The sequence below is a fragment of the Oxyura jamaicensis genome, chromosome Z (assembly GCF_011077185.1).
Source record: "Oxyura jamaicensis isolate SHBP4307 breed ruddy duck chromosome Z, BPBGC_Ojam_1.0, whole genome shotgun sequence".
NCBI lineage: Eukaryota > Metazoa > Chordata > Aves > Anseriformes > Anatidae > Oxyura > Oxyura jamaicensis.
This window is the reverse complement of record NC_048926.1, coordinates 556,807-565,898: the sequence shown is the minus strand read 5'-3', so window position 1 is coordinate 565,898 and position 9,092 is coordinate 556,807.

Sequence of the window (9,092 nt, the reverse complement as noted above, 5' to 3'; positions counted from 1 at the left end):
GGCAGCGCGGCCACCCGCGGGGCATCGCCCGCCCGGGGCTGGGGCCGGGCCGAGCGGCGGGGGCGCGGGGCGGTGCGGGCAGCTCCTCCCGGCCCGACTGCGGGGGGCAGCCCCGCGCCCCCTTCTCTCCCCTCCCACCCTCGGCGGGCGTTTCCGAGGCCGTCCCCCGGCGCCCCCGGGAGAGGGAGGCCGGGCCCGAGAGCGGGTCGCGGCCCCGGGCGATGCCGGGCCGGCGGCGGCCCCGCATTGTTCCGCGGCCGGGCGCGGAGGCTCCGCATTGTTCCGCGCGGGTCCCGCATTGTTCCGCGGCCGGGCGCCCCCTGGCGCGGGCTGGGCGCGCCGCAGCGCTCTATTGTTCTGCGGGAGGAGCGGGGAGCGGGGGCCGGGGGGGCGCAGGGAGGCTGCTGGGGGGCTGCTGGGGGAGATACTGGGGGGGATGCTGGGGGGATGCTGGAGGAGGCTGCTGCGGGAGCGCCCCGCTGCCCCGCTGCCAGCACCGCGCTGGGGGGGAGCCAGGCGAGGGGGCACCGGGACAAATCGCTTTTCCTGCGGTGGGGGAGCGCCGTCGGCTGGGTGCGCGTCCGCAGCATCTCGGCACTGCCGTGGCTCGCCGAGAGCGGAGGAAGTGTCCGCAGAAAGGCACTGACTGCGGCTTGCTTCCTGCCCGGGGACATGATGTGGGACCTGGGGCTGCCCGGTGCGCGGCAGGGAGCATCCCCCGCAAGGCAGGAGCTGCTCGTCTCCTGCACCCAGATACATGGGAGGGGGCGGGCCTGGTGCCGCCCAGCGCACGTGTGGACGGACACACAGACCACAGGCGCGGTGCAGTGGGGATGTCCGGCTTGGCTGCCTGCTGTCACAGCCACATGTCCACAAACGCGTTTTAGAAACCTGGCGATGTTTGTTCTGATAACTCTGCCGTTCTGTTGTGTCGGCTGATGCCAACCTGCAGAAATTAGCGGAGGGTAAACACAACGCAGGCTTTCCCAAAGGCTGCCTTCCGCACCGCACTGTGCTGGAGCACACGGAGAGGGCGCCGAGGGTCCCTGGTTGCCCCCTCGGGCACTGCCCCTCTGCCCCCCACGGTGCTGGCAGCACGGCCCCGCCGCTGCCTGCCGGTTAGCGCAGCCTGCAGCGCGGCTCGGGGGCCAGGGGAGCCCGCGCGGGAGGTGTCCCCTCCTTTGTCTGCGGCCAGCACCGCGCCGGGCCCCCCGCGGCTGCGGGCTGCGAGCCCCGGCCCCGCTCGGGCCGCGCACGGCGAGGGGCGCCTGCCTCGGGGCTCCCCGCAGCCCCTGCCCGGCCGGGGCTCGCCTCCTGCCTCCCGACCGCATCCGTAACCGTGGCCGTGCGGTTCGTCACCGGCCGTTTCTCCTCTTTCTTGGGGCCCGGGCGGAGTGTCGGCAAAACGGAGAGGGCAATCGGAAAGAGAGAAGGGGGTGGAAATAGCCCCTGACCTGGAGGAGCCGAGCTCGCGGTCCGTGCCGCCCGGACTCTGCTCATAAATCCTGCTTTGGTGCTCCCGTTAAGTGTTTTCCCCTTTGCTTGCTGCCAGCCCCCCAGGCCCCGGGCCGGGCAGCCCTGGCGGCACACGCGGCCGTGTCGCCTCCTCAAACGAACGTGTGTGTGGAGGGAAATCGATGCAGATAATGTTTAGAAGATTAAAAGAGCATTAATGCTGGCAACGGGAACATAAACGCGTGGACCCAGTTCTCATTGATCTGGAACCTGATCCGGCCGGTTTCCAGTAATGCTGCCGGTGCTCGGCCTTCCCAGCACCCCGCTCCCCCCCGCCCCCCCCCCCGCCGTCTCCGTGCCGCTGTCCCGGGGCGCCGCGGCGGCGGGGGGCGGCCAGCGGGGCTTCCCCGGGCCCGGCACGGCCAGGGAACAGCCGGGCGTGGGCCGGGGCCAGGCCCTGCGTGCGTGGGGCGCCCGGGGCAGCCGGGGCGGGCAGGAGGGCTCCCGCCGAGCTGCCGAGCCCGCGGCCGGGTTGGGATTTAGGCCGGCACGGTCTCAGAAGGGCCGGAGGCACGCTCCCGCGGGCTCAGCCCGATGTCGCTGCGGGCTGGGTCACCCCGCGGGTGCGCGGGGCCGAGCTCCGGCTGTGTGCTGCCGGGCCCCCGGGGCCTTGCATCCGAGCCCACCCGCGGGCCGCCTGCAGAAGCCCGCAGCGCCGGGGCTCGGCTCCTGCACCGACACCCGGCCGCACCGGGACGGGCCGCCCGAGGGCAGCGGCTCCGGCCACGGCTGGGGCGGGGGACTGGGGAACTTTCGCACATTTCCTTCGGGAAATCGAGTTTTTATTACCACGTGTGTGTGAATATGCAGCCTTATCACCTCGGCGCTCCCTTTCCCTTGGTTGGCTTGCTGAAACCCCTCTGAGCAGAAGGATAAGCTGAAAGCCCCGGCGGTTTGCCAAGTGCACCAGCCAGCTGCCCCCGTGCTCCTCGAAAGGAGTAAGTTCTCGAACGGAGTAAGTTCCTCGAACGGAGGAGGTTCTCCTCGAACCGACCGCAGTGTGCCGCAAGTGGGGCAAAGCCCTGCTCCTAGCCGGAGCCTCCAGCCCGGCCGGGACCCGGCGGGGAGGCAGAAACGGAGAGCTGGGGAGCTGCCAGGAGCCCTGAGCGAGCCCTGCCACACGCCGCTTCCACCCAGCCCGCCGCCACCCCGCCTGCCCCCGGAGCACCCCGAGACCGCGCCGGGGTCCCGCCGGGCCGGGGGAGACGGCGCCGCCGCCGGGGCGAGGAGAAGCCCATCCTTCCGTGGGGCCGGGGAAACCTCCCGAATCGATCCCATCGATCCGCTCTCCCCTCCACGGAAGCCGCGCAGTTAGAGCCCCGCTCCATGGGTTTGTCCGCCGTGCCTGCGCCGCTCAGGTGGCCCCGGCCGCGGGAACGGGCGGCTCCGGCCTCGGGATCCGGGCAAAGACCCGGGGAGGGGCCGCGAGGAGCCGCTGGGCGCAGGAGCCGAGAAGGGAGCAGCAAGGGACGGCGGCCCCCTCCACCTCCCGGTCCCTCCTGGGCCCCCTGGCTCCGGCCTTGTCGCCGCAGCGCCCGCCCACGCGGAAGCGTCCCCACGAAATCCGTGTTTGCTGCGGCCCGGCGGGGCAGTGCCCGCAGAGCGTTACCGATCCCCGGTGAGTCAGGGTGCTTATCAGCGCCCCAGGCTCAGAGGGCAGAGTTCAGCGGCGGTTCAGGGTGGCTGCACCCGGAGCCGTGTCCCCCCGCCCGCCCTGCCTGCGAGGTGCCGAACCCGGCGCCTTATCACCAACCCCTGCTGGGTACACACCGCAAGAACGCAATTAAAATAACTCTCGTGCCGTGCTCCCCCGCGGGTTACCGAGCTCCCGCGGGTCAGGCGGGCCGGGCACTGGCCCCCCGTCGCCGCTTTCTCCCCGAGAATCCCGCTTGCGTTTCCTGGCTGCTGAATCACGTTATTGATGATCGCACATTTCGGTACCCAAACACCATCAATGATTCATCAGCAGGCACGCTGACCTGCCTCCGCTCCTTCCCCTCCGCGCGTCCGCGGGGCCGGAGGGGCCAGCGCAGCTTCTACCTGCCCGAGCGCTCGGGCTGTGCGGGGCCGTGCGGGGCCGTGCGGAGCCGTGCGGGGTTCTGCGGGGCTGTGCGGGGCCGTGCGGAGCCGTGCGGAGCTCTGCGGGGCTGTGCGGGGCCGTGCGGGGTTCTGCGGGGCTGTGCGGGGCTGTGCGGGGTTCTGCGGGGCTGTGCGGGGCCGTGCGGAGCCGTGCGGAGCTCTGCGGGGCTGTGCGGGGCGCGCCGTGTCCCCAGCCCCCGGTGCCGGAGCGGGGCCGGCGGCTGCCGTCAGCACCACGGAGAGCGGCACGGGGCGGGGGGGCACCGGGGGAGCGGGGAGGGGCAGAGGGAAGGCGAGGAGCGAGGGAGAGGGCGAGGGGAGGGCAAGGGCAGAGCAAGGGGAGACCTAGAGGGCAAAGGGAGAACGAGGGAGAGGGCAAAGGAAAAGGGAGGGGAGAGGGAGAGGGAAGCAGGAGAGGGAGAGGGCACAGGGAGAGCAAGGGGAGGGAGGGGGTTTGGTGCCCCGGGGCCAGCAGCACTGGGGTCTCTTCCTGGCCGAGGAAACCTTCAGGGGTCCCAGCAGAGGCACAGGGCTGCTGGCTCCGTGCCCCTGTAGGCCGGGGCTGCACCAGGGGGCACTGCCATGGGCACCTCCAGCACCTCGGCCTGAGATGTGCTGAGTGTTGGTGATTGCCGAGGGTGGACTGGTTAGAGGCACGCTGCTGTTGTCTGTCCTCTGCCGCTGTACTCCACCTCCATTTTCTCCCTCTGGAATCTGAGACTATTTTGTTGTCTGTAGGTACAGCTGAAAATTAAGGTGTAATAGCATCTGTACCAGTTGTGTTAAATACATATAAAACTATCTCTTAGTGTCAAACTAAATATACAGGTACATAAAGACTCTTTGAAAGGTGTTTAGTGGCTTGAAATATTAGTACTCTCTTCAGATATAGATTAGTGGTTATGTTTGAACAATCCATGCAGTAAATTGTGGGGCTGAGTGATAAATTATATTTCTCACGTACCAACTTTCTGAAATAATATCCCGCGCTATCTTGTTCCATGTTATTTCTGAAGACACTGGGGACATCTCTGCTCTGCAGACATTTGAATACCATTTTTGTTAAGCAAGGAGTTTCTCTCAGTTTCTTAATCAGTTGACAAGGAAAAATCTGACCACATTCATTATTAAATGCATTTCTGCCTCTTTGTTCCTCTACATATATATATATATGTGTATATATAAGAAACAATCAGTCTATCTAGATATATCACTCACTCGGAGTTTTTCTGATCTCTGTTCTTCAATCTTTCCATATTATATTTTCCTAGTGTCTCTTAGTTGTCACCGTCTGAACTGAAATATCAAAATTCAAATATTTCTCTGCATTTTAAAATCGTCAGGATTTATTTGTGACAAGGAACGTGTGAAGGAGAGAACATTTTTGCCAAAAAGGATTATTTTCCAATAACTGATCCTCTTTCTTCCCTGGCTCTTTATAGGGGCGTTTTGACTTAAACCTCGTACTTCTCTTTCTGCACCGTGGTTGCAGTTGGTCACCATTCCTTGTATTATTCCCCAAACCTTGCACTAAATGTTCCTGCCGTCCCCACGGTGCAAGCTGCTTTTTCCTGCCTTCCCTGCGAGGTTACTCAGTGATGATGAGCTCCTTGCCAGCATCCCAACACGCCTGTTCTGAGCCTGCAAACATTAAAAGCAGCAGGCTCCTTGCTTCAGAGGAGCTCCCCTGCGGCTGCCTTCAGAGTGGCCACGGGGCTCTGCAGGTGTACGGAGAGTTCATCTAATGGGGGAGGCAGGGCTGGAAGGGACTCGGGATGCCACCTGTCCCCACAGCCTGCCCCATTCTTTGGTGGTGGGGATTTCCCGGCTACCTAGGCAATCTTTTTCCAGGGCTTGCAGGTACAAAAAATCCTTAATGACTAGCCTTAATCTCCCTTTTTGTCTTTCAAATCCTTTACTTCTCATCTTATCCCCAATAGGCAGAGCACACACAAAAAAATTACTCCCTTTCTTCTGATAGCAATCTGTTTGTATTTAAGACCGCTATCATGTCTCCTGTCTTCTCTACAAAAAGCCCCATCGTACTTCGGAGGTGAATATGCAGAGAAGACATTACGTCCGATGGGACAGATAGTACATCTTTTTTTTTCCAAGGTAAAAGATTTTGTATCCGGTCCTATCAATCTTGCAGCCTTTTGCATAAAAGGCTTTCTGATTTATAGAGGATTTCTGTACGCAGAAATCATACAGAATAGACTAATCTCAAATGGCTTCAGTGATAAGATCAACAAGGTAGCTCACTGATGGTGGATAGAAATGCAATCAAAAAAGAAATCAGAGTGTTTGGGGGTTGTTTGGGTTTTCTGAGCTATAAAATCAAACTGCTCCACTGTGAGAAAAAGGGGACTCAAACCACTGGTAAATGCTTCACAGAGGAATTATTAGACAAGCAAGGGAGGCTGGCAGTTTCCCAAAACACAAATTGTCTCTGGGACCAAAATATCTCTAAGTAAGCAGGGAACATATTTATGAGTAGTGGTGATTTTCCAGCAGATCTCATCTTGTCATAATGGACATTTAAAAACGAGGGCCTGTACCGAGGCATTAAGCTTTGGCAAGCAGCACATAGCTGCGGAGGGTAAAGGAAAAGTGTACGGAAGTCTTCCTCAGAGAGCTTCCCCTGCTCGCCCCCGCATCTCTCCCAGTTCCCTCCTGCTCTGTGCTTTCCATGCCCATGTGTCACCGCACCGGGTACAGACGCCACTGCCTTCCTCGGCGGGCAGTGTCCCCCTGCCAGCAGACCTAGAGGTGACACGCCACCGGGGTCACCCTCTGGCTCCTCATGGGGCACCGGTCACACCGCGGCACTGGGACAGCCCTGGCCACAGGCTCCCCATGTGAAAAGGCTTGGTGGTCCCTGCAGATTACATGTAAGCTTCCAAAGCTTTTCCCCAGTCCTTCTGACGTCTTTAGTGCCAAATTTCTCCTCCGTCCTGCCCAGGTCCTGCCATGCGTGCTCAGGAGGGAGAACCCCGCTCCTGCTGCGGGCTAGCAAGCCCACGGGAAGGAGGGAATGGGAACCTGGCCTTATAGCAAAGAACATCGCTCCTCCGAGGCCTGCTCTTGTGTTTTGTGTTAAGCAGTCATTGTCTGAAATGCAAGAGGAGCACAGAGCCAGGCAGGCAACACAGATCTCGCTTTGCCAGATAAGCCTGTGGAGTTTTGCTCCTTTCCTCTCAGGTTCTTCATAATTGCACCCTATCAATAGCAGCCATTACAAGTAAAAAGTCATCTCCTGCTTTCTCTCGTCAGCCAGGAGTTCTGAAATCACGCTGTTTTTGGAGGCACAGAGCAAGCCATGAGGGAATCCAGAGGATCCATAGGATCCATGCTTCCTTGCAGCGGGACCCATGGGGCTGGGCTCATGACTGAAGTGTAAGCTGCTGGGAAGGAGCCGCAGCGCGGCGGCGTGTCCAGGCATCATGGCTGGGGGAAAGCCACTGAAGTAACAAGTAGAAAATAATGAAGACAAGACATTTCAAATTGAAATCCTCTCCAAGACTTCAGACTCCTATTCAGTGCTTACTCGCTTCCTTCCACTTTAAATTCCAGGTCTTTCATGGAAGAGATGCCGAAGCACTTCTCTCCCTACACGTGGAGGAGGTCAGGCTCCTTCCAGTGCTCGAGGGATGTGAGGGTGCATCACTCACGGGCGCTGCTGCAGCAGGCAGAGCACTCAGTGCGGGGAAGGCCTGGCTTCCCTTTTGTGCCCTGACCAGGGGAATATAAATCCTTGCCACAGGGAAGTGTTATATTTCACCTGGAAACTATTTGGGCATTCAGAAGGGAGAATCCTCAGAACAAGAGGCCGCATAAATCTCCCAGGTGCAGGGAGCGCAGGACTTGCTGAGTGCAGCCTGAAGCACCGGCACTGAGTTGTTACCAGGCAGAGAACCCGAGCGGTGCTGCTGGTCACCCGGCATTGCCTGCCAAGAGACTGAACCGTGGCAGGGAAAGCGACCTGCCTCAAATCCCCTACGTCCCTCAGGGACCCACCTCACCAGTGGGCACCCACCTCCTGCTCCATTTCCCACCAGTCCCTTCCGCGTTAACCCCTTTCCCATCCCACAGCGAGTGCTCCAGGGACCTCACAGGTATCCAAAAGAAGGATTTCTCCAGCACTACTGTTAGAAACCAAGACTGAGCAACTTAAGTGTCTTAGAAAAACAGCTTGATGCACCCTTCGCTGCGTGGTGAAGGCTGCTGGCTGCCCGAAGCTGGCTTTGCTCAGATGGCCCTGAGGTGCAGCAAGGGCTGGAGCAACAGCAAACAAGGCTTTTAGGCAACACACATTTCAGGTTTAGGCAATTAAGTCACACGGGTGCGCTCCTCTCTCTGTGCCTCAGTTTCTCCATGTATGTATAGCCATGAGTAATGCTTTGAAGGATTACTTTGCTATCAGTTATGAAGTGCTCTGGGGCTTGGAGAAGCACACCAGGCAGAGCAAACGCAGGTTGCTTGGTGTCATTTTTGTTTTTGTTTTTTCTTGCTGCAAGCATATTACTCTGCGTATGGTGTTGTAAGCAAAGAGTAACATGAATGGATGCAGGGGGGTAGCCCTTCGTTTGTGTCCACTCCACGTGCTGGTGAGGTGAAAGGACGGGTACCCGTCCCTGGCTGGCTGTGCGCAGCCTGCCCGAGGCTGGCTCTGCAGCTCGCGCTCCGCACCGGCACGGGGCTGTTGTGGCAGCAGGCGAGGTGTGTGCAGTTCGAGGTAACACCGCGTGTGTCTGCCCACCTCCGCAGCCCCTCCGCCCCTCTCCTGCAGGGGCACCTCCGTCCTGCTGTGCCCCAGGAGTCTCGTTTCTCCCAGGGCCACGGGGCTCGGCGGTAATGGGGCGGTTGCACCCCTCGCTGTGAAAACAGGGGCCTGTGGAGAGGAGCAAGATCTCAGAAGTCGCTGACCTGAAATGAAGCCACAGCGTGAGCTTGCACATCTGGGCCAGGATCCCATGAGGTACAAGAGCACACAAATCCCCCAGCTACTGAAGAGGATGCCTTCAGATACCTCCTGTGCTCACAATCAGCTCTGAGACAGCAGCCTGCCAGAAATCGGCTCCGTTCCTTTGGCAGCTGGCAGAAATCTTTGTCTGTAGGGAGGGCTGGATGGCGAGCGTCGCAGGATGCCCCCGCCTCGGCCACAAGCACGCGACTGGGGGCTGCTCTGCAGGAGCTGCTTCAGGGTACGGCTGCAGCCTGCAGCCACCTGGTGACAAGGAGCACATTTAAACCGTGCTGCATGCTCACCAGGCCTCCACTCATTCTTGCCCTAGAGTGCAATAAATTGGCCTACCCCATCTATTATTTATTATTCTGTATTAATGATGGAAGTATATTACAATAGTACTTAGAGGCCCTTGTCAGAGATCCCGCGCTGAGATCGGTGTTGCAGTATTGCACAGAAAAAACAGCCCCTGCCCTGCAGGATTTACAGCCCAATTTCAGCTATCCAGCAGATTTACAAGAGGTTTGACACA